Genomic DNA, 26,948 nt, shown 5'->3' with positions numbered 1-26,948 from the left:
CTCAAATGGTGAGTAGCCTGTATTCTTGTTAGACTGCATCCTAATTTCTGCTAGGGCTACAGGCAAAAACTTTTTCCAATTAGTGAACGTGCCTCCAGTAATCTTCCTTATTTTTTCTTTAATTGTTCTATTCATCCTTTCTACTACCCCAGAACTCTGAGGGTGGTAAGGGAGGTGGAACTTCCAGTAAATCCTAAGAGCTTTGGAAAGCTCCCTACATACCCTGGACGCAAAAGCTGGGCCATTATCTGAGTTAATTTGAACAGGACATCCCCATCTGGGGATAATTTCTTGTAACAAAATCTTTACCACAATTTGTGTGGTTTCCTTTGTAGTAGGAAAAACCTCCGGCCACCTAGAGAACATATCCACAATCACAAGAGCATATTCCTGCTTTCTTCCTGTCTTTGGAATATGAATAAAGTCAATTTGTAAGTGAGTGAATGGCGAAGTTGGGTAATTCAGATGCTGGTGTTGGGCCTTCTTTGAGTTATTTGGGTTGTTTCTGAGACATATAATACATACATTGTGAAACATAGGATTGTACCTTTGATCTAAGGCTTGGTATAAAAAAAATCTCTCCTGGTTGCCTGTGCTCCCCTTTGGCCAAGGCCATGATATTGTGCAATTAAAATTGGGGCACTTGCAACTGGAATACATGGTTTTCCCTCTTTGCAGATAAGACCTGTATCAGGGTCTTGTACTGCACCTACCGACTGCCATTCTAACTTGTCACTACTTGTTGCCAAATCCTGGAGGCTCAGCAATAAATTGTCAGTAAGGGTAATTTCTGGCACTATGGAGGGCATTTGAACTGTTGCTGCCTGTCTAATAGTGGCCTCCTTTGCTGCCTTGTCAGCTAGGGCATTCCCTTGAGCTATGTTCGTTTTGAGGCCAGTATGTGCTTTACAATGAATAATAGCAACTTTGCTTGGTAATTGGATGGCGGCTAGGAGATCATGTACTAGGGTAGAATGTGAGATTTGCTTCCCATCTGCAGCTATGAAGCCTCTTGCCAGATTACCCCATGATCATGTACAACCCCAAAGGCATATTTGGAATCGGTGTATATATTTACATCTCTTTACATCCTTTACTGAGAACAAAACCCAAATAATCAACACTTTCAGTACTCCATTGTAATTTCTTCCTTGAAACTTTATGTCCACATTCACATAACCACAGTAATAAGCTAACACAGTCTGCCTGGCAGGCCTCCCGAGTGGAACTACATATGAGGAGATCGTCCACATATTGTAGAAGGACAGAACCATGAGGGGCACTCCAAGGGCGCAGTGTAGCTTGGAGAACAATGGAGTAGACTACCGGGGAGTCTACATAACCCTGAGGCATTCTACACCAGGTATACTGGCGAAGTTTAAATGTAAAATCAAAGAGTGGCCATGTCTCCTTGTCAACTGGGACAGAAAAAATGCATTCTCTAAATCAATAACAGAGAAAAACTCTGCATGGGCAGGAATAGCTGATAGCAGAGATGGCATGTCTGGAACCATAGGGGCTATGGCTATGATCTGAGCATTTACTGCTCTAAGATCCTGGACAAACCAAAAGGTATTGTCAGCCTTTCTCAGTGGGTTGATAGGTGTATTATAAGGGGAAATAGTTTCCTCAATAACCCCTGTCCCTAGGAATTCCATCAACATAGGCTCAATTCCCTTTTCTTTTTCTGGGGAAAGTGGGTATTATTTAATGTAGACAGGTGCAGTACCGGGCTTAAGCATTGCCTTATATGGTGTACAAGAGATTAGGCCAACATCCTGGTCAGTATTTGCCCAAACCTCAGGAGGAACCTGATCAAGTAGCGGATCCTGTGGTTGGCATTCCAAATATAAAAAACAATTACCGTTTGGTACATGGATGGACATGCCTGAGGATGTGACATGTAGGTGTCCCGTCTTACTAAGCCCCAACTGCAACTTCAATAGAACAAACAAATCTCTCCCTAATAAATTCACAGGACAATTTGGAATGATCCTGAAACGGTGTGTGAACATTGACTGGTGATTGTATAGATGTTGGATCGAGAGAGGAGGAGTTTTATAAGATCTTGTAAGTATCCCATTAATTCCCACAGAGGGCTCAGCATTCTGTCTTGGACCACTATAATAATCCTCACATAAAGTGCTACAAGTAGCAGCAGAATCTACAAGAAAAGGGAGAGGACATCCCTCTATGTTTAACACAATCGGTGTCTCCTAAACATAACCCCTTAACCATGTCCATATGGAATGAATCATTTGCTCTGTCCCTAGGAAAAGGATTCACGCTTCCCATCCCCTCTGTTTATCCTGCCATATTATCCACCCAGGGAATAACTAAATAGCAATCATTCCCACTGACCCGTGCTACATAATCCTTACATGTTTCTCCTACATACGCACCCATTTCTTGTAACTTAATTGAGACGGAAGCAGAGCTGATCTCTTCCCAGGACTGGCTGTACTGAACCGTAAAGGCTCCGACAATTCCTGTCAACTGGGTACAGAGGACTTATGTCTATGCTCAACTTCCTTCTCAACTGCCTGTTAGTATTATCCCTTAAAACCGTCACTTGCGTTCACAGGACTTATGTCTATGCTCAACTTCCTTCTCAACTGCCTGTTAGTATTATCCCTTAAAACCGTCACTTGCGTTCACCAGTTTCTGGGTCAGCGGGTTTCCCCTCGCCAGAGTGGTGGGGCGTCTCTCGGTTCTCCAGGACACACACAATAAAGTTAGTACAGTTTTCAAAATATCATTTGCTGCTCACATTCAGCACAAAATGAAAATACTTCATAACATCACAACATAAAAGAAAGCATAAGAAAGCGACAGATAAGAAGCGATAGAATTGGCTGACAAGAAAAATCAGGGTGCAGACAATTAGTTAAATTCATTCCCTAAAGAATTTCTCTTTTGAATGTTTCCCTAAAGAATTCCTCTATAGACTTGGCCGTTAGTCTATTTAATTCTGGGACTTCCCTAAAGCCCTCAGTTTAAAGCCTATCTTCCCTAAAGATAGCTACTTTCCCTTTCAGTCTATTCTAAGTGGATTCAAAATAGAAGCAACAGAGAGTTTCTGAAAGGATTGGAATTCCCCTAAGCTTCAAGGTAGGGACTTTCCGTACTCACCGAATTATGTGTGCTCCAATCCCGGACCCGAGCCCCCAGCTGAAAGGATCTGCTTCTAGTTCCTCGAATGCACCGTGACTTCTCCTGCACCAGAGAGACAGACGTCTGGAGAGATATCCCAATAACACACACGCACATGGTATGGTTTTAGGAATATACTAATGTTTACTTGACAAGGTGGTCCTTTTATACACAATACAAGGGGTGGTCTTTAGTTACATACAGCTATTTAAGTTTTAGCCATATATAGTGTTATTTGATACATTTTAAGGTATACAAAGCATACATCGTATTTCAAAGAATTTACAATTTCCACCATCTGGTTACAATTAAACTGAGTAGTCAGGAGAAGAAATACAACTTCCTTACAGGAACATATATGGCTCAAATTAGATTAGCTATTTTAACCCTTCAGGGTGTACGTAGCTGTATGGGGCCGCTGCTATATAAGTTGGGTTCTCGGTCTGCAGAGGATGGAGAGAAGGTGCCACAATGTATCTGCAGGGTTTGAAGAAACTCCTGGTCCACTAGCTATGACTCACTACAATCTGGGGACTCTCGTGCCCGTGGAGTCCAGGGAGGGGAGATTCCGATCAGCTTCGGATACCAAGTGGAAACGGTGGCGACGTGGTCTGCAGAAGGTATTGCTGAAGATGGTGATGTCATCTTGTCCTGCAGCACGTGGTAGGGGAAACGGGGACAATTTTTTTTTTTTTTTCATAATCGAATCTTGCATAACATGATCCACTAAACAAAAAACCTGTGCTTGGGGGGGAAAAAAAGTGTAAGTGCAAAAACACCACACAAAAAAGTGCACTGGGGTACTATTTGTGATTCCCTCCGCTAAAGAGGAAGGGCCACCCAATTTCCCCAGACCCCCCGGAGCGAAGCTCCTGATGGGAGCTGGGTACTAAGGCCACCCAGCCGAAGCTGGAGTGGACCTACTAGCCCGTCTGGCCGAAGTCAGACGGGGTCCTTTTCTCTATTGGACTGCATAAACAGTCCCAACAGATACTAGGCTGGGAACTCTACCGGAGAGAGACTCCCAGTAAGGGAGAGTACCTGACCATAAGGCCAAAATACTTCCCAGCACTTCAGGGCTAGCCCATAAGGGAATACCACCCTCCATCAAAAAGTGGCATACAATTACCACACCAGTGACAACAGGAAAAAAAAAAAAAAAATATGTGCTCAGTGCATAACACACTGGGCAAGGATAAAAAATTGCCCATCTCCACTAGCCGCAGCTAATGCAGAATGAAAGCGAGTGCTAAATCAGCAATGTGACGTGCCTGTGTACATAAAATCAACAGTGGGTTCACCACGCCCAAAGTGATTTTAAGGTACCCATGGTTCGCCACTCCTGGAGGACAACACAAAGAAAGATTCGGCTCGCTCTCAAGACCTGATAGCCAGACCAAGGGTTCTCCGCTCCAACCAGCGGGACAGACCACTATCTGGGAGCTCCTTATCAGGGCAGGCCCCATGCCTCTCTCTGGTGGAGGGATAACCAGAGGAATTACCATAGGGGGCAGCCCCTTACAGAGCATCACCATCTAGCAAGCGTACTACTCCACTGTATTCTTGCCAGGAATACAGCGCCGTTCCTCTCCTGCACACTGAAAGGATTAGGCACTACACTTGATCTTAGCCAAAAGGCAGAGAAGCAGGGACAAATAGTGTTGCAGCGGCGTTCTCACCGGTGCCTCCCGATGTCCCCTGACCGGTGCTGCTCCCAGCCCCTTTATCTTCTTTAGCTTCCCCATCTTTGGTGCAGATATTGCATCTCACCCAGTGCAATCCAAGCCCCGCCTTCTAATCCAATCAATACAACTTTCCTGCTTGGGAGGGACTACGGAAGAGTGCCACAGACACAACCAATGAACATAAATCGGGTCTGCAAACACTGACCAGGGAAACAATCAATCAGCCCTTCCAGTCTACCTTCTTTTTTATTTTTCAAAGAAAAAACACTGCACGCATCACACGCTCTACATATAGAAGTGACCCCGTAACACATACATGTTATTCACCCTCTCCACACACACCTACCAGAGAGGGCTCTAATTGAGGGGAGGGCACAGCCCCATTCTTTTTTTGAACTAGAGAGAATTTAGGGTCCTGAGGAGCCTGGTACTGGGCTGGGGTACATACAGCAGATGCTCTGTGATAGGACTTCACAGATACCTGTGCATGTATAATGAGCAGATTGCCTCCTAGCGGAGTTACTCTTTACTTACTGGCACTGGTGTTCTGCTGACCGTTGGTGGATGCATGGAGTCAAGTTTCAATCATAAGGTGATTGGCCTGTGCTGGGATTCCTGGCCCATCTAGTCCCTCAAGATCAAACATCAGGAGCTAACAAATTGAATGTTACTGATCTGGGGGTGTTACCAAATTCCACAGGGCACATAGGGAGATACCTGCCCAATATTACAGACCTGTCCAATCAGATTACCAGGAGCTTTTGTGCTCTCCACCTTTTGGGGATGATCTTCCTTCACTTCCTGTTCTACAAACACAACAGGAAGTGAGAGCATATTGCCTTTTCAGAGGTGTCCCCTTTAGAGGATTTCTTCCTCCTAATCCTGACTGGATCCTTGTAACTGGACCACACACCCCTAGGACTGTTAAATAGGCATAGGATGCCCTTGCAGCGACCTGGCACTGCCATGATTCCAGCTAAAGACATCCAGACACAAATACAAAGGCCACAATAAGTCTCCAACCTCTGTACAGGGAGTCCACAGACAGAAAATATGGGACATCAATAAGTACTGTGTAAAAACATGAGACCGCAATGTGCTTAGAGGGATCCAGAGATGAAAAGAAATATGGGACAGCAGCGCATTGAAGGTTCTAGGAATAGGAAAATGTTGGAACAGCAAAGCATAGAAAGGCCAAGGAATAGGGAGAAAAATTACAGCAAACACAATAATATTCTGAAGCAAAGCCCCTATCCGACACTTCCCATGGCTGCAATTTCCTCACAATACGCCTAGCAACCTCAGTTTAGGGCTAGCCTCCCCTGTCCCCACAGGCCAGCCTTCACCTGAGCTTTCCTCACTGTCCTCCTGCGCACCGAAGAAACCTTCTAGAAGATGGAAATTGCTGACAACCGAAATAAGAGGACACTAACACGTTCCACCAGCTGCTATTGGTTACTATTGGCAAGAGAGAATGTTTGTCTTTAAAATTTCGAACCATAACCTCCCCTGGCCAGTCAATCCTAGTGCAGTATGCTCAGTGATAAATGAATGCAGGGCTATTATGAATTAATTGTTGTAAGAATAGGTTTGTATGAGTGGAGGGTGGAATAGAGAAGGAAGTGTGCAAGTGTCCTATAGGATAATCCTACTTTTGGAATGCATACTACCAGCTGATTGGGCATGTACAATGACGTCACAATCAGCCGTTTGTGCTCTGTCTGTGCGAACATCTCTTATCTTTTTCTATAGGAGTTTGCTTTAGAGACTGGGCATGTTCTATTGACTTCATAGATCAGCTGCTCACCCACCTTGTACTGTGATAGCCCCGCCCCTCGTACACCAGCAGCATGAGAGCTGTGTCTGTGTCCATGCTGCTGTCATTACCCCCAATGTATAAACCTTCATATCTCCCACACCAATTGTACAAATGTGAAATTTTCAGGGTACACAGGGGACCCCAAGGGGTTACTACTAAACCTAATTACGAGTTGCCAGATTATGGGTTCTCAAACGTAAAATCCTAATAACAATCGGGGATCTTTTCTCATAAAAGTGGACCTAAAGTAAAATAAAAAAACATTTACTTGCACAGATCTGTGACGTATGCCACTGTATTTGTCAAAAAAAAAAAAATGCTGATCTTATTGCACATGTGTGAGATCACCATCTTTCTTCTTTCACTGACAGAAAAGTCCCCCCCGCACATGCTTCTTCTCAGAGCCTCCTGGAATTCATGAAGTGCGTATCCCAGGAGGCTCTGCGCTACCATTCAGTCTTTACCGCCGCACCAGTAATGACAGAATAGGGGAGGGTTTGCCATTTTGTGTTTAAAAAAATGTTTGAAAACAAAACAAACCAAAGGGTTATCTACCCTTATATATAAAGTCAAAATTGTAGTGATTGGCCATTTCAAAACCAGGGTACCCAAATAGAGTTTGCATATTAGGGACCCCTGGGGGCCACTTCTATGGCATTGAGCATTAGGGTACTGCCAGTTGTCTGTGCACTGTGGTGCCTCAAATATAAATTTGCCCGCTCACCAAACTTTAAGGCTGGGTACAGACTGGCGGTGAGGTGGCGCTGCTGTTACCCCTTCCTCATGCCATGGAACCCTGTCTAGGGGGAGACGCTCAGTACTGCCGCCTGGAGCCAAATCTGCAGTGCGAGGGACTAAGCTGCTGGCGGGGTGCCTGTTGCACAAAGCTGGGCACTTACCTTCTCTGGAGCAGAGGGATGTTACCAACTGAAAATGTGTGAGCCAGTGGGAAACACTTTTGTCCTCAATCCCTCCCCCGATTAAAATGTTATACCCATCATATCGTGCTACCCTGTCACACATAGCTACCCCCTTACTCTCTATGAACCCCAATTACTCTGTAACATCTCACAATAGATGGAGCTTTTATTGACACGTGTGAGAACAATCTAATGTGACTATTGTTCTAAAATTTTGTAGGTGGAGCATGAGTTTATAACAGAATTACATAGAAACAACCCAGGGACTTTTTACTTTACTAATTAAACAATAACATTTGTGCATTTTTTTGAAGTATAGAAACATTTAACCTTTTTTCTAGGATCCTATTATCATAAATCACTCCTATGTAGGGTTTTTGTCAAGTCTTAGGAAACCATTGTAACTATCGAGTTCTAAGGCTGTGTACATGAACGAGTTCTGTACATACAGCGCTATTCTGCTCTATCTCCCCTTCACTTTCATTACAATCGTTCCTCGTCCATCAACCATGGATCGGCCAGGACAGTCTTCCGGACCACGAACGCTGTACACACGTCAGATTCTTGTCCGATCAGCCCTGAGCGGATTATTAGACGAGATTAATCTAACGTGTGTATGTAGCCTTAACCCCCCTAACGTTCTAATTCTGTCTGTATTTCCATGCAAAAAGTTACATTTTTTTTGCATGGAAATTTATTTTACATTGTAGGCTATAATTAGGCATAATTCACCAAAATATGTCCAATATTTAATAATAAACTTTAAAAAACACAAAAATCTGAAAAAAAAAAAATAGAGAAATGTAATATAACTGTACAGTAGCATGTATAATATATGAAGATTTCTTTGTATTGGACTCAGTACAGCTATTTTTTTTTTATTGAATCCAATACAAAATTATTTAAATTTCCCGCTGCTCCTCCCGTCTGCACCGACGGGTGCACCAACGTCGCTGGGAAACCCCGGAGAACGTCTCTGCAGTCGCCAGGAGAAGATCGAAGAGGGAGTACGCCGCCCGAGGACCTGCGTGGGCCAGCAGGACACTGGGGGACGCCAACAGAGAAAGGTAAGTGCGGTTTTTTTAAGTTTTAAGCGACCCCAAGTGTGACTCGGGATTACTGCTTTTAGCATGTAAAATCCACCCAGAGTCACACTTGTGTTACTGCTAGGGGGGTTATTAATTGTAAAAAATGATATCTGTGCATCTAATTGAACGATGGTCTGTTGGTCACAAGCTTGATATACCTTGAGGTGAGTCAAATAGTGACTCCCTTTAGTGGGGGATTTTATTGCTTCAGTGTCATCACATGATAACAAAAAAAGGTATAACCATCATATCATGCTACCCTGTCACATAGCTATCCCCTTACTCTCTATGAACCCCAATTTCTCTAACATCTCACTATAGCATAATCCCAGGGACTTTCTACCTTACAAATAAACAATAAAATGTGTACATTGGGGTTAAAAGAGGACATTTATATGTGACAGGGCACCATGGAATGTTAGTGGTGATGAAGTTTTGGTGGGGGGGGAAGGGGTATGGGGTAACCACAAGATTCTTGGAGTTAGTCACTGTGATTCATCCCACTGGCTCACACATTTTCAGTTGGTAACATCCCTCTGCTCCAGAGAAGGTAAGTGTCCAGCTATGTGTAACAGGCACCCCGCCAGCTGCTCAGTCCCTCACACCGCAGCATCTGCAGATTTGACTCCTGGCGGCAGTGAGCAGTACTGAGCGTCTTCCCCTAAGCATGGCACGAGGAAGGGGTAACCGCAGCACCACCTCATCGCCAGTCTCACCCAGCCTTAATGTTTGGTGAGCGGGCAAATTTATATTGAGGCACCACAGTGCACAGAAAATTGGCAGTGCTTAATGCCATGGAAGTGGCCCCCAGGGGTCCCTTATTGGCAAACTCTATTTGGGACCCTGGTCTTGCCCTAGTCAATCACCACAATTTTTACTTTATATAGAAGGGTAGATAACCCTTTTGTTTTGTTTAAAAAAACACAAAAAGGCAAAAACCCTCCCCCTTCTGTCATTAGCGTTGTGGCGGTAAAGACTGAATGTGAGCGCAGGATCTCCTGGGATACGGACGCCATGAATCCCAGGAGGCTCCGAGAACAGGCATGTGCAGAGGGGACTTTTCTGTCACTGAAAGGCAATCTTACACATGTGCAGTAATATTGGCACTTTTTTTTTTTTTTTACAAATACAGTGGCATACTTTTGTATTTTTTTTTTTTCTTTTTTTAGTTCCACTTTAATAATAAAAGATCCCTGATTGTTATTAGGATTTTATGTTTAAGACCCCGTATCTGGCAACTTGTTATGTTCAGGGGGCTGAAATTAAGTTTAGTAGCAGCTTTCAGGGGTCCCCTGTGTACCCTGAAAAGTGGGAGATATGAAGGTTTATACATTGGGGATAATGACAGCAGTATGGACACAGACAACAGACATGGCTCTCATGCTGCTGGTGTAGGAGGGGCGGGGTTATCTCACAGTACAAGGTGGGCGGGGCACAGCTGATCTCTGAGGTCTATAGGACATGCCCACTCTCTGGGACCTCACACTGAAACAGAATCCCATAGAAAAAGATAGATGTTCACTCAGACAGAGCAGAAACAGCTGATTGTGACGTTATTGTACACGCTCAATAAGCTGGTAGCACGCATTCCAAGGGTAGGATTATCTCATAGGACAGCGAAAAGGTAAGGCGACAAAGGATTAGCGGCACATGTGGATTTGGTGTGTGTGTCCTAAACAGTATGTAGTAATTACTTGAAATTTTCAGAGTACACAAGGGGCCCTCATAATTATTGTTACCCAGTTAACTTCCCTACTTTGAATCTGGAACAGTGAGGTGTACAAAACCAAAAATGTAGGTGCAAGTGGGGGACACCTGTGACTAACATCCCCTAAAATGTAATAACTATGGCATCATCCGAAGGAAATTACTTTACCATAGACTCCATATTGTTTGTTGCCTCCATTTTGTAGTAGAACTATTCATGAGAAATATATCAAGAAATCTGTCTGCACTGTAGGGGGTGAACATCCTGTACAAGAACAAAGGGAATGGTCACCTGGGGAGATGTGAAGAGATTCCAAGGGCCATTAATTGTTTCACTCAGGATTCCTGAATAGTCACTTATCACTTCAAACCTTTAATTACTTTTCTGTACCATCTACTTTACTTTGTATAAATAACACCATTGTTTCTGAATACATCAGTACAGCAACTCTATAGATCAACTAGTGTTTGTTTGTGTCTGTTCTCTTATGTCTAGTTATGTCTTATTGGGGGTCTCCAAATGGACCATCAGACATGAGACAGTAGATCCTAATTGAGAAGATTTATTGTTGCAACAGAAAAATCAAATGCTTAGCAGTTAAAGCAAAGAGATTCTAAAGCTGCGTACACACGTGCTATTATTGTCGTTGGAAAGGATCTTTCACGATCCTTTCCAACGACAAAGGACTGCACGATGCATGAACGGTGCTGTACATACAGCACAGTTCTGCTCTATGGAGAGGGTAGGGGGAGAACAACGGAGCGGCACCCTGCTGCGCGCTCTCCCCTTCCCTTGCATTAGGATCGGTCGTCGTTCATCGTTCGTGGATCCGCCAGGACGGATCCACGGACGATGAACGACGCCGACTGTACACATGCCAGATTCTCGCTCGATATCTGGCCGATGCCGATTATCGGGCGAGAAAAATCTGACGTGTGTACGCAGCTCAACTAAAACCAGAAAATACATCAATCCTTTATAGGTATACAGAATCACTCCTGTATAGGAGGGCTTAAGCCGTTATCTATTTGTCATTAGGCAGCACCTGCCATGGAAACAATCAAACCGAGCAGTACCTATTCTTTATAGAAGCACAGTATATTTTATATGCTATATACATACCCCCTATATTTTTCTCTCACTTACCATCTTAATACTAACCTAAAGGCTGACATTTCTTTAAGAAATGGATAGATTTTACCTTGCTACCCTGTGCTTCTAACATCCGAACCGCAATTTCTCTAAAATGGGGTGAGGTGCAAGTACACAAAGTTAGAAGTGCAAGAGGGGGACACCTGTGGCCAATGAAAGGAGAAACATGTAGTGGCACATACCCTGTTTCCCCGATTATAAGGCACTGTCTTATATTTTTTGAAATGCCAAAATATGCCCTAGGCCTTATTTTCAGGGGATGTCTTCTTTTTCCATGAAGAAGACTACAGTACACATTTATTGTTGAAAGTCACTCATGATCACTCATGTTCCATTGATTGTCCCCTTCTGAGGGGATGTCTTATTCACGGGTGAGTGTCTTATTTTAATTATTTTTTCAAAAATCGAGGGTGGCTTATTTAATGGGGATGTCTTAAAATCGGGGAAACACGGTAACATTATAGGTTAGTTATCATGTTACCACAAACAAAAACCACCTAGAGGTCTAAAATGCCTAAAGTAGACCATGGGTAACACTCTTCTAAAGGACATGTTATAAAGTTGAGAAGGAAAATGATTTTATCTGCGTCTACATCTTGTTCTTAAACACCATTTTGTAGCAGAAGTATCCATGAGAAATATAACAAGTAATCTGCTTCATGGGGGGGTTGTGAGCATCCTGTACTGCTAGTGGAGTTTCTCTGCTTGTCTAAGGTGTTAATATTAGCAAATGGAATGGTCACCTGGGGAGATGTGAGGAGATTCCCTGGATATCAGGGCCATAAACTGTTTGGAACATCAATCACTCAGGATTTCTGAATAGTCACTTATCACTTCAAACCTTTAATTATCTTATTGTACCACCTACTTTACTTTGTATAAATAACACCATCTTTTCTGAATAAATTGGAACAGCAACTAAAGGAACTGGTGTCTGTGCCTGTTCTCTCTCATAATATTAACCTAACAGCTGACGTTTCTTTAGGAAATATACATTTTTGGTGCCGAAACTTCCGGGATGGTCAGATGACAATTGGACCAGCGTCTCAGTAATTGCATTGGAGCAATCGGAATATGCCCCAGCCGGCAGGTAAAGCCTATTTAGCTCACCAGGGTTCTTCCCTTGCTACTCACTGCTAAGTTACATCGTCTGGTGAGTCACAAGCTCCATCACTCAAACCTCAGCTGTTAGGAGATGTATACACATGTTTGTGTGTGTGAGAGGTTTAAATGTGTGTGAGATGTATACACGTGTGTGTAATCAGTCTAAGAGTGAGGTTGGGTTAACCTCACAACTGTGGTTGTCTCGGACAAGCAGTAACGTGACCTATGGCTGAGTGTTGGTAAACAGTCCTGTCTCGCAGGATGCAGTGAGCACTGCAGCCAAAATGTAAGACTAATATCCGCTTTGTAACGTGTATACACAAATGCCTTTATGTTCATTGTCTGCTTAGTTTGTTAGCCTATATGAAGATGGTAATATGTTGGGTGATTGTACAGAATATCATATAATAGCTGATATGAAGAAGATAATGTGTTGGGTAATATTTTGTACAATCGTATAATAGCCGTTATGAAGGTAATAATGTGTCGGGTGATATTCTGTACAATAAGAAGGATTACATCTGTTATAATAAATTGTAAACACATTGGTGGGGAGTTGGTGAGGTGCAGGTCTGTGTATGTCTGTGTGTATCTGTTTATTAGAGTGTGTAGGGTGTAATTCTGTGATTAACATATTCCTTTAGAGAGGGACTCCCAGGAATTACCAATTTAGATTTGTGCCTAGTGAGCAAATCTGTGCAAAAGGCTTGGGAGGCAGGTTACATACAGCAATATAAGACCAATTTATAGCTAACAATGAAGAAGGATTGACCAGGAAACACTTGAGAAATATGCTAATATCTGGCTAAGTGAGAGTTTGAACAGAAGAGTCTGGTGCACCTCCCCCCACCAAGAAGTTAAGCTACGTACACACTTCCAATTATTATCGTTGGAAAACGAACGACGAACGATCCTGCACGATATATACGAACGATCGTATAGCACCGATCCTGCACATAGAGATAACGACACGATCGTTCGTAGATATTGTACACACAATAGATACGATCGTTTAAGAGATAGAGGAACTATGTGAACGACAGGAAAGTGAACGAACGTTCGTTCATTACGCATGCTCTGACCATGGACGATCAACGAACGACCGTACACACGAACGATGTTCAATGATCGTCGTCCAATCCGATCCGCCGGTCCGGTCGTTCGTTTCCAACGAGTTTCCTCGTTCGTCGGCGTCGTTGGTTACTTTTTTACGAACGATTTTTTGCCCAATCGATCGTTCGTCGTTCGATTGGAACGATAAAAATTGGAAGTGTGTACGCACCTTAAAAGTAGACAAAAGACAATATATATCACCCCAGGCTAGATAAAATACACCACAAGCAGTAGAGAATGCAAAACTAAGCTAGAGATTGCATCTGATAACATGGAAATATGGGAAATATGGTGTATATGTCTTCTGCACTGATATTAAATTAGGACATCTATGTGTGAAAATAGAGATGGTGGTATTTGTGTTGTCTGAGGTTTTATTTAAATCAAGCAAGTTGTGAGAATGGTTCTAGTGTAATGATGTGTGAGATCTCAGGCTTTTCTGTTGTGTCAATAGTAATATTGCTGATGAGATGTTATATTTTGGCAATTTATGATCTGGTGCACAATTGGTTTCTTGTGCTGTTTGTAATTTGTTGTGAGTAAATAGTTGCTTGGATTGATTGTAATTAATTTGTTGTTTGTACTTTCATTATACTTCTTGTACTTCATTGTTAAGAACAAAGGATGAGGATAATCTGTAGAATCTGGGAAAGAGTGTTGTATACACCTTACTGAGGAGTGACTGAAACGCAAACCAGGGTTAAGCTGGCAACTGTAAATAGGATAGTAGAGGCAGACACTCCAGCGGTACCAAACTTCTTATTTCTCTGTGATTAACTAATGCTTTATTTTTTTTGTGCCTTTCCACCCAGATATTATCTTTTTGCCTTTGAGAACGTGCAAAGATGTTGGAAGCATCTTCCACATGGAGGAGTAAACTCACCCTGTACATCCTAATATTGCGTGAGGTACTGAATGGATTCCAGAAAAAGGTAGTACAGCATTATTACAGTATGTAGATGATTTGCTTCTGTGCTGTGATGAGAGGGAAGTGTATGGGAAAGAAACAGGTATTAAAGTAAATTAAAGTAAGCTGTAAAAATTGTATTTTTAGCAAACGATGAATGTCAGACAGCAGAGCAAGCCTTCTGGGGTTTAGTAGGGTACTGCTGAGAGTGAATTCCAAACACCTCTTTATTAATGATGTATTAACTTAAGAAAAACACTTCCAATTATTTAAAACATCATATCCAGGGTATGGAAGATCTGAAAATCAGGAAACCATTTTAGCTGCTCTGTCATGCTCCAGGAGTATTGTGCCAAAGGCATGAAAACAGTGAGGGACCATTGGTAAATTTCTTCTGTCAGCTAGATCATGTAGTAAAGGGATCACCAGGTTGTGTTAGAGAGCAGTGGCAGCATGGGCATTGTTGCTGGAAAGAGAAGCAGACTTGGTCCTGGATCACACACTTACTTTACATGTGAAATATTAAACCTGATACAAAGCATTTGTCAGCATCTAGATTGGCTAAATATGGGGTTGTTTTACTTACACCCACCAATTTAACAATCAGAAGGTGTCATATATTAAATCTTGCTACACTTTTTCCATGTTGAGAAGTGGATGTACATGATTACTATAAATTTATACAAACCAAGACCAAGGGTTTAGCAAATGTATCATCTAATCATATATGTAACTAATCCTGATTTTGACATTTTTATAGATGATTCCCGATACTATACTGATGGGGAACCAGGTACTGGGTATGCAGTGGTAATTGATGGCGTATTAAACCAACAGGGTTTACCTGCTAACATGTCAGTTCAGGAAGCTGAAGGTGGTGAGATACTAGCCCTGATTTATTAAGCAAAATCGTAAGTTCGCTCGCTTGCACGCACGCACGTATTCGCAATCCGGCATCAGACCCATCTAACCTATTTATCAACGAATTTTCAGCCACCAAGAATACGCTGGCGTATTCTCCCGACTTTTATCACTTCAAATGATTGTACGCTTCGAGGCGCGCATCTCGGACAGCTTGACACTAGTGAGCTTGCATTAAAAGTCAATCTTTCCCTAACAAATCATTCTTTCAAATGGCACACATCTTACAGTTAGCCCTAAATAAAAATGTATGATGTGTTCAAATGTTTCAAACATTAGAACTTGGTAATAAGCATATTTTTAAATGACCTAATATTTTTGAGATTTGGAAAGAGTTAACTGATTCCAGCTGTTTACATAAATGATAAATCCCTTAGAACTCTGGCAGGTGAGACCTCGCTTTTGCCAGCAGACTAGATCATCCACCCACATTCTTGTTTGCTTCTATAGATTTTACAATATATACAGAGATATATAGTCTGGGGATTAGCTCAGACTGCAGCCAGCACGCTTTCCACCAAAAGGGTGTAACAAACACAAGTCTTTATTGGGATAACTAAAAAAAACTGCTTCTTTTTTTTCAGCAACACAGATGGTATAAACAAAACATAAAATGGCTAACTTCATCCTAGTGGTCTAATTTGTCTAGTCATAGTCCATCAGAATGTCCCCACGATAAGGATGAGTCCAATACAAGTCTCTCTTATGGGATTCCCACCTTCCTGGTGTAACTCCTTGTGTGTCTTCCATCCAGGATCCAACCCTGCTATCCTGTACATATACCCCCCCCCCTCTGCCTTAACCCCCGAGGAGGTGGAGGTATTTGAACACAGAGGCAATGTATTCTGGAAAGGGCATCAGCGTTCTGGTATGTCTTTCCAGGTCTGTGTTCCACCTTAAAGTTAAACTCCTGTAGAGAAAGTAACCACCTTGTTACCCATGCATTGGCTGTCTTATTTGTCCTCATCCAAGCTAGAGGAGCGTGGTCAGAAATCAATCTGAATTTTCTCCCCAACAGGTACCCTGTTTCCGCGATTATAAGGCACTGTCCTATATTTTTTGAAATGCCAAAATATGCCCTAGGTCTTATTTTCAGGGGATGTCTTATTTTTCCATGAAGAAGACTACAGTACACATTTATTGTTGAAAGTCACTCATGATCAAGGAGACACACACAGGATCGGATATCAGGGGATGTCTTATTCACGGGTGAGTGTCTTATTTTAATTATTTTTTCAAAAATCGGGGGTGGCTTATTTAATGGGGATGACTTAAAATCGGGGAAACACGGTAATAGTAGAGAGAGTCTAGTGCCCACTTGATCGTCAGGCACTTCCGCTCTACTACCGCGTGATTTTTTTGTTTTTCAGCCCGTCAATTTCCTGTCTATAAAAACCACAGGATGATCCTCTCCATCAATAACCTGGGACAGAACCGCCCCCAATCCTACATCTGAAGCATCAGTTGGAACCACAAATTCTTGTGAAAAATCGGGCGACACCAAAATGGCACAGTGCCATTTTTGGATCCAAGAATGCTTTTTCTGCATCCTCATTCTGTTTAATCACTACTGACTTGCAGCCTTTGGTCAGATGCTATGGTTGAAAAATTGGGAACGAATCGTCAGTAGTAGCCAACGATCCCTAAAAAGGCTCCGACCTGTTTCTTGGTGAGGGAACTGGGCCAGTTCTGAATTGCTTACACCTTGTTCATCTGAGGTCTCACCAGTCCCCTACCCACAATGTATCCTAGGTACTTTGCCTCCTCAAACCCAACCGCACATTTTTCGGGGCTAACTCTGAACCCTCCCTTTTCCAGACTATCCAGTATCGCCTGGACTTTTGGCAGGCAAGTCTCCCAGTCTCTGCTGAAAATTACAATATCATCGAGATAGACCAATGCATATGCGTGATGGGGGCATAACGGCTTGTACATGAACCATTGGAATGTGCCAGCGGCAGTCTGCAAGCCGAATGGCATCCTTTTATACTGGAAGTGACTGTCTGTCTGGCATAGAGAAAGCAGTTTTCTCCCGAGCCCCTTTGTTCAGGGGTATTTACCAATACCTCTTGGTCAAATCCAGCGTGGTGATAAAGCACGCAGGGCCTAATCTCTCTAATAACTCATCCACTCGGGGCATGGGATACCCATCAAACCTTGATATCTCATTTACCTTCCAGAAGTGATTGCAAAATCACAGGGTCCCGTTGGGCTTCGGTACCAACGCAATGGGACTGGACCACTCACTCTGTGATTCCTTAATGACCCCAAGTTCTAACATCCTTGTTATCTCCTCGGACACAGCTTTCCTCCAGGCCTCCGGAATGCGATATGGTTTTACAAAGACCTTGGTATTTATTTCTGTCACCATATCATGTTCTATCAGATGGGTAAGCCTAAAAACTTTATTCCTCTGGAGGAACTCTTTCACCTGCTGACTTTGAGACTTGGAAAGGGTAGGGGCTGTTTTAACACTGTCAACCCCAACTTGGGGCATGGCACTGGCCATGGCTGGAACTTGCTCTCTCTAGGGTTTCAAGAGGTTAATGTGATACAGCTGATAAGGTTTCTGTTTTCCCGGTTGGTGTATCCTATAGTTTACTTCGCTAACTTTTTCCACCACCTCAAAAGGCTCCTGCCACCTGGCTAGCAATTTACTTTCCACAGTGGAAAGTAATCAACACAGCTACCCGGTCCCACACCTGGAATTGTCTTAGTCTGGCCCCTCTATTGTACATTCGGCTTTGGGTCTCTTGGGCACTCAGGAGATGTTCCTCGACCAAGGGCATGACTGTGGCAATCCATTCCTGTAACTGGGAAACAAACTCTACTACACTCTGATGGGGACTGGTCTCGCTCTCCCATGTTTCCTTCACCAGATAAGTAATCACCTAGGCCCCCGCCTGTATACCAATTCAAACGAGGAAAATCCTGTGGAGCTTCTCTAATGGCAAAGAAAACGTCCGGGAGTAGGCAGTCCCAATTTTTCCCATCTTTTTGTACTACCTTCTTTTTCAACATTAATTTTAGTGTTTTATTGAACCTCTCTACCAGCCCATCTGTCTGCCGGTGATTGACAGAGGTTTGCAACTGTTTATTGTTAATTAGCTTGCATACATCGGTCATTACTTTAGACCTAAAGGGAGTATCCTGGTCTGTGAGGATTTCCCGGGGGAAACCTGCTCGAGTGAACATGTTGAACAGTTCCTGAGCGATGGCCTTGGACGAGGTCTTAAAGGAATTGCCTCTGGATAGCAAGTTGCATAATCTAGAATCACTAGGTTGTATTGATGCCCCCTAGCTAACTTTACCAGGGGCCCAACAATATTCAGCTATTCGCTCAAAGGGAATTTCAATTATAGGTAATGGCACCAAGGGGTTATGGAAATGTGCCATTGGCGCTGTTAGCTGGTAAGTTGGGCAGGAAGCGCAAAACCGTTTAACCTCTTCCTTAATTCCTGTCCAGAAAAAACGGTCCGTAATACAGGCTTCGGTTTTTTCAGCCCCCAGATGACCCCATAATACCTCATTATGCGCCATTTCCAGAATCATCCTCCTATACTGCTGGGGTACAAGCAACTGTTCAACCCTCTGCTTGCGGATTCTGGTAACCCGGTACAATAAATCTGTTAACCGCAAAATGGGGAAATCTTTCCTCAGCCTGGGGTTCTTGAGGCACTCCATCCACTATTATAATCTGGTCCCTGACATTCACCAAAGTAGGGTCCCTTAACTGGGCAGTACAAAATTCCCCCCTATTTACTTTTAAACCGGGATCGATGAGGCTAGAGGAAGATTCCCGCCAAAACCTGGAAGAGGAACACCTGGGATCAGTATTAACCCCCAACTTTTCTATTAGGGAAATTTCTCCATCAACATTTTCCCCGTTTCCCACCTTGTGGGGCTGTACCTGAATCTTTCTCTGCTCAGTGATAGGGAGAGCGAGCATCCTCCAACCACTTCTTAGGCATTTTTTTCTGTTCCCCCACAAGTTCCAAAACAAAGAAAAGTCTCGCCCCAATATCACCTTGCATCAGGTTTCTCACCACCCCTACGAGATGGGTAACTGTGCCCCAGCTTGTGCGGCTCTGGACCGACACAGTCCATTATGTCTTAGTATCACCACGTATACACATTACACTGAGGGGTTTTCCCCCAGATGTAACCTCGCCAACCACTATAGCATGTACCAGAGTCACCATGCTACCGGAGTCCAACAGGGCTTTGACCGGGACCTGGTTTACCTGCACTCTGCATTCCAAACTGTCCGGGCCTGTCCCGGGACTAGCAGTACACACTCCTTGAGTGTAAAAGGACCTCCTCCGCGATCCTCCACACTGCATAGGTTCCTCCTGCTGGGGACATTGGGCCCTAATGTGGCCGTCGGCCAAACACCACCAGCACTGCACAGGGTCTCCTCTCCAAGGTGTGACATCTCGAGGCTGGAACTCCTGCTGGAAAGACGGTGAACCTTTGGGTGTAGTGATGCGGGTTCCTCCCTGACAGCATTATCTCCTGGTGAGGGAGGCCTGGTTCTCCTGGTGGAGGTGGCATTTTGGAGACGATTTGATGACGACAACTCCTCTGCAACGGTGTATCGCTCCACATATTCCACCAGCTGGTCTGCTGTTTTAGGGTCCCCATGACTTGCCCACCTACAACTCTTCAGGCAGGGACCGCAGAAACTGGTTGACCTCAAAGTGTTCCACTATCTGGGGACCGGTCAGTGTCTCAGACTGCAGCCACTTAGTAGCCAACTGTAGATCATGCATCTGGGACAGGGGGGATAGATCGATGCGATATCTCCACTTAAACACCTTCTGCTCCCTGACTGTGGTAGTAACTCCCAGACGGGCAAGGATCTCTGCTTTGAGCCAGTCATAATTTGAGGAGTTCTTGGGGTAAGGTCAAAATAGGCCTTCTGTGGCTCCCCAGCCAGGAAAGGGGCGATGAGGCCAGCCCATTTATCTCGGGGCCACCCTACTCTTTCAGCAGTCCTCTCAAATGTTAAAAGAAAGGTTTCAACTTCATCTGTAGGTGTCAACTTTTGGAGAAAATGTCTGGCTCCCCTCATGGCCTGGTTGCTGGAGGCAACCCTCATGGTTTCTTGCACCTCTGTTAGCCTCTGCACAGTCTCACCCAACATCCCTGATTGTGCCTGATGTGGAATCCCGTAAGGCCGCAGCTTGGGCTGCCGTTGCTTCCCTAAGCGCTACCGTCTGTGCCTCTGTGGCTTCCTGCTGGCTGGCCACACTCCTCTGTAGCTGCACAGTGGCCAGTGCCAGTTGTCGTGGCAGCTCCTCCATAGCAAAATTTTGGGAGCCTAGCCCTTTTAAATGTCACTTTTCATTTTTAAACAAAAACTTTTTCTGCAGTGCTGCTACCCGCTTCCTGACACCAGTTGATAAGTTGTCCTAGTATGTACTTAGATGGACTGAAGAGGCCCACCCAATCCTTCCTCTTCAGGTCGGAGTCCCGTGACAACTAGCGTAATACAGCAACAGGAAGTCCCAAGTTGAACTGTGAGTAATGGCACAGACTTTTGTTAGAAAAGCTGTATGGTTGGATTGTTAGTAAAGGGATCTAACGGTGACTTAGAGGCCAAGTGGCCAGGCTTTATTTTTGCTGTTTGTTTTATTTTGCCTGTTTTGTGTGGAAATAGTATTAGTGAATAAAACTCTTGATGCACTTTTAACCTGATACCTCAAACTTTTATTTTTTTTTTTTACAGGTTATCCTACAATGAAAGGATGACAGCTCAATCATCATCAGGGATCCCCTTTGCTCAGCCAATCATGGAGAACTAGAGGTGAATGGGAAGACTTGTCCTCATTTAACCCCTAGTGTCTGGGGATCCCACACTTTCAGGAGTCCTACGGCTGTGCTCATGACATGAATGTAGCCGTGGGGGTTATCCTTTCATTGTGGGATAACCTGACATGAATGTAGCCATGGGGGTTATCATTTCATTGTGGGATAACCTGTAAAAAATAAGTTTTAAAGTTACACTAAACACACACATTTATTACTTTACCATTAAAGCCTCCTTCTATACTTTGTTTTAATTTATTATTTTATTTATTAGATAGCGGTTCACTGGTGTACAAATCTTAAAGTATCCTTTCAATAAATGATTATGGAATGTCCAACTGAAAAAACAGCCAAATTTTACGGACTGTGCACGTCCCAATTACGAGTGAATTTGTAGTAGCTGTGAGGAGGAGGAAGGAATTTGTGCTGTAGCCATATTGTTTCATTGCCATAATATGTCTTTATTACCACCTTTAACCTCCCAACCGCTAACCCCGTACTTTTTCGTGCAAAAAATATTTGCAACGATGGATAACCCCCGTACTTTTTCGTCTATATTAAAATCCCACTTACCTGGTCCCGCTGTGCTCATCCAGCGTCTGGTCCGTGTTCCAGCGTCGTCTTCCAGCGTCGGGTGTCCTCTCCTCAGAAGAAAAAGCCGGCTGGCTTCCTCTTCTAAGCCGGCCGGCTTAGAAGAGAAAGCCAGCCAGCTTAGAAGAGGAAGCCGACTGGCTTTCTCTTCTAAGCCAGCTGGCTTCCTCTCCCTCCTCTCCCCCCTCGTTCTGTCCAGCGTCGATCGCTGGACAGAAAAAAAAAATACTCACCTTCTCCCTCCGCTCCTCTGGACACGTCCTTCCTCTTCTGTGTTCAGCCGGCGAGTGCAGTGACGATCACCGGGGTTTCCCGATGACGTCGCTGCATGCATCGGCGCGGGAGGTAGGCGGGGCGGGAAATTCAAAATTTTGTATTGAGTTCCTTTGTATTGAACTCAATACAGAAAAGCTGTATTGAGTCCAATACAAAGAAATCCTTATATAATATATATATAATTGTATTATATATATATATATATATATATATATTATATAAGCTACTGTACAGATACATTACACACTATTTTTTTTTTAAGATTTTTTTTTAAAGATTTTATTTTTGTTTTATAAAAAAAAATTTATTAAATTTATAAAATTTTGGACATATTTCAGTGAGTTATGCGGTAATTTGGTGAATTGGAGCCTACAATCCAAAATAAATTTCCATGCAAAAAATGTAACACTTTTTGCATGGAAGTTTGGAAAGAATTAGAATACCCGGCCTTCGCGTACGCGTCCCTCGGCGATTCCTGATGATGCGCGTGCATGCGCCCATCGATGGGGGTCGTAGTGGAATATTCAAATATTTTGTATTGGATTCAATACAAAGTCCTGTATCCAATCCAATACAAAATAACAGAAAATATATTTATGTGGTTTTGTCTATAGGTATGTGACGGACACTAGGGAGGTGTTTTTAGAAAAATATATTATCCAGTATACCGAATTATCGCATTTTCAGTATTTTTCATTTATTTATGTATTCTTGTTTAAGCTGATTTTTGTGTATTTTAATTTTAATAAAAGTATTTTTTTTTTTTTTTTTACATGATTGTGTGTTTCAAACATTTTTTATATTCATATTATCTACTAGAACCCTGTTCGGACATATTTCTGTAAGTTACAGGTCTACAATTTAAAAAAAACAAAAATTTCATGAAAACCTGTAACGCTTTTGGTACAGAAATCTAGACATCAGTGTAACGCCCAGGTGGTTAAATGTTTGTCATGCATAAATATTTTCTAATCCAATTTTCCACCCTTGATAGGTCCAAATTGCATATTGGTTTTGTAAGTATTTTTTTGAATGCAATATTTTTTTGGGCCATTTTTGAACTATTTTGGCTTTATATGGAAGTGTGGGTTTACATGTGTTTGTGTGTATTTATTTTGTTTTTTTTAATTTATCATGTAAATTTAGTGATGTCTGTGTGGTCTCTATATTTTAATGTGACCTTTTAGAAAATGTATTTATTTTGACTAAAATTTAAAACATTTTTTTTTTTGTTTTGTTTTTTTGTGATCTTCTTGACAGGATCTGCTTCTACTTCTAGTTCCTCGAAAGCACCTTGACATCTCCTGCACCAGAGAGACAGACGTCTGGAGAGATATCCCAATAACACACACACACACAGTATGGTCTTAGGAATATTCTCTAATCTTTATTTTGACAAAGCGTTTTTTTATACATACAGGATACAGGAAGACAAAAGGCGTAGTTTACATATGCAGTTATGCTGAGTAGGTAAAAACAACTCCTTATCTAAAAAAAAGCTGATGCAGGCACATTTTTTTTTTCTTTAGTGTAACAGATGTTCATCATCCTGTTATTCATACAAATAATATAACTTGTTCGATTTAACCTTTCAACAATCTCCCAGGATCTTTTAACCTTGGGCGATCCAACAGACCTACAATTTAACCAGTAAATTGTGATTGTTTATAACTTTTTTCCTTTCTATGAATTGTTGTAAGGCTAAAAACAGTACATGTGTCTTATTAAAACTCAGGTGTTGCGATGCACTTTGTTGTGCACCAATGCGAACACGCAATGTGCGTGTGAACTTTGTTCTGTTAGTTGAAAATGCCTGCCATTTTTACAGAGAAGGATCATCATTCATTTTTTTTTATGTGTATATTGTTTGTTTTGCTTCATGTGCACTCATGTATGTACATATATGTATGTATGCATTTATATATTTATATGTGTGTTGCACCTCAAGATTGTTTATAGATATACATGTGTGTGTATGTATGTGTGTGTGTGTGTGTATATATATATATATATATATATATATATATGTATAGGTGCAGGAATGTTGTGTTTAAACATGGAACCTGTTTTTCTTTGAACTGGCCCTCCTAGGGGGGGTCTCCAAGTCCAGGACTTCACAGACGTAACAAAGGGTAATAAATACCAATACATAGTTTGGTTTGCCAAGTAACAATAAACAAACCGATGATAAAACAGATGCCAGAAAACAAGACCTATTCTCCATAACAAACAGATCACCAGTAGGGCCTTCAAGGGGCAATAAATTCATCAAGCCTGAGTCAGAACACTCCTACTAACCAATCCAAGAGTCCCCAATGTTACCTAATGGGACTTAACTATACAAAAGGGGAGCTGGGATAATACCAGGAAGTTCTTAGGGAATCGGGCTCCTATATGTCTGTTATTATTGTTATATTGTTTTGCTGTATTGTACTAAACATTGATAGATTACCATAGGGGGTTTACTACTAATAACCTTATTTCCATGTACTGTATATATTATTGATTGAAGTTCCTATATCTGTATATCAAACAATATTCCTGGGTACTTTGTTTCACCTTGTTTTCCAAATAAACTGTTTGAATGACTAGCTATCATTTGTGCATGAACCTTCTTTTATTGAATATCTATATGCATTGATAGGGGATATAACATCCATATTTATGCAGATAATATTCCAAATCAACTGTACTTATACATAGAAAAAAGAGAAATTATAGTAAAAAATAGGGAAAGAGGGTTTTTATTGGCATATTGCTTAACATGCTTCAAATTGAAAAGATTGCCTATTTCTTCCTATGATTTTTGGTGTCATGGGGTTGGCTCAAAGCTAGTTTAAGACTTTAAGGAAAGTGTGCAGCCTTTTTCTTTTTCTCATTTTTTTTTTCACTGTTCATACATATACATGCATATATCTAGATTTGGCCAAGCATTGCTTATGCAGCCTGAAAAGCATGAAAATACAATACAGCACAACAAAACATGATTTAACTTAAGTAATAATAAGTGCTTAACACATCCTAATAATTGAATCTATTCTGTAACTGGATGATAACATCCCTTTGCTGGGAACCTCTGGAATGTTGCATCACAGACTATACTGTACATTCGTGGATGATAATGCTTCTGGTTAAAGCTTCTGGCTTCCACTAACAAGCTGATGTAAGTAAGTGAATATATGGGGGCCAAGGTCTAAAATGGCATTCAAACCTGCATAAACACCCTGAAAGGCTGTAAAAGCAAGAAAATATGTTTTGCACAAAGTGTTTTTGTCCCTGGACGTTGTATATACTAGTACTATGTGAATTGTGTAAACACCTAAATAATGCATACAATCCAGTATTTGATGAGCAAAATTAAGTTGAGCAACAGAACATCTGTTCATTTCTAAGAGTGCCTGACCCTGCTTGTGAGCTTGGCAATCAATGTGGTTTGATGTTGTGCTTGGCAACCTGGACCTCCTTCCATCACCATCAGGTGTGTTAGAATGAGTATGCAACTCTGCTGGACAGCTAATTGACAACCTGTTTGGACGGTAAATGGAAGTGTGTTTGTATACAATAGGGCTGAGATTAGGCAGCACAGCACAATGAGAACAAACCTATAACACTACTACAAATGAACAGAGGAGTTGTGTATGTTAAAGGAAAACCAAAGTTTATTCAGCAAATGTCAGACTATTAAAAAATAAATAAATAAATAAAAACCATGACCAAATTCATAAAATGAAAACTTACATTAATACATTCAAATACCAATATGTGGTAGTATGACTTTGAGAATGGGACAAAGGCAAAGAAACATAGCTGTTTGTAGTGGAAATCATGTATACATTGCTACTAATTATTCTTGGATGAAATACCAAAACCTTTATTAACAATGATGACAAATACATTGTAGGAAAACAGGTTGAAGAATTGCTAACCAATAGTGTTTATGTTCGAATTTGGGTTGTCCCTATATTCGACCCGAATATGGCTGTTCAAATTCGGATAGACCCGAGCCGAAAAACACGGGACAGCAAAAATTCGGGGAAAAAAAAAGTTTAAAATAAAAATTAATCTTAAACGAATTTATTTGTATGTGTTTTTATTTTAACTTGTTCTTTTTTTATTTTTTACAGGTTATCTGACAATGTCATGAATATTAATCATAATGAATATGAATCATAATGTCATTGTGGGATTCCCGGACCATGGGAACTTTGCGGTCACAGCTAATTGAAAGCACGTAACCACAGGCAATACCAGGGCAATAGAGGTTGAATGGAGATGCGTATCTCCATTCATCACCTCTACTGCTCTGTGATTGGCGAGAAATAGGAAACTCTGATGACAACTTAAGCATCATCAGGATTTCCCTTTCCTCAGCCAATCAGGGAGCAGAGCAATCAGCGGAGCTTTACTATGCTGGCAGCTCTGCTCCCCTGATCACTTCTGCAGCCTTAGAGGAGCTGTGACATGTATTACAGATACAGAACACATGTCACAGCTCCTCTAGGGCTGCAGGAGTGATCAGGGGAGCAGAACTATGCTGGCAGCTCTGCTCCCCTGATCACTTCTGCAGCCTTAGAGGAGCTGTGACATGTATTACAGATACAGAATACATGTCACAGCTCCTCTAGGGCTGCAGGAGTGATCAGGGGAGCAGAGATGTCAGCATAGTAAAGCTCCGCTGATTGCTCTGCTCCCTGAGGAAA

General features: G+C 42.2%; 1 long non-coding RNA gene across 1 annotated transcript; it reads left to right on the top strand.

Moving 5' to 3' along the window:
• The first annotated feature begins 10,171 nt into the window (after window positions 1–10,171).
• LOC140342848 (uncharacterized) lies at window positions 10,172–16,727 on the top strand. The gene is made up of 3 exons (XR_011923174.1): window positions 10,172–10,289; window positions 12,511–12,615; window positions 14,555–16,727. It is a non-coding gene; the product is annotated as an uncharacterized lncRNA (long non-coding RNA).
• The last annotated feature ends 10,221 nt before the right edge of the window (window positions 16,728–26,948 follow it).

This window comes from Pyxicephalus adspersus, chromosome W (genome assembly GCF_032062135.1).
Source record: "Pyxicephalus adspersus chromosome W, UCB_Pads_2.0, whole genome shotgun sequence".
Lineage (NCBI taxonomy): Eukaryota > Metazoa > Chordata > Amphibia > Anura > Pyxicephalidae > Pyxicephalus > Pyxicephalus adspersus.
The sequence above is the reverse complement of the archived record's forward strand: the minus strand, read 5'-3'. Positions and strand labels throughout refer to the sequence as shown.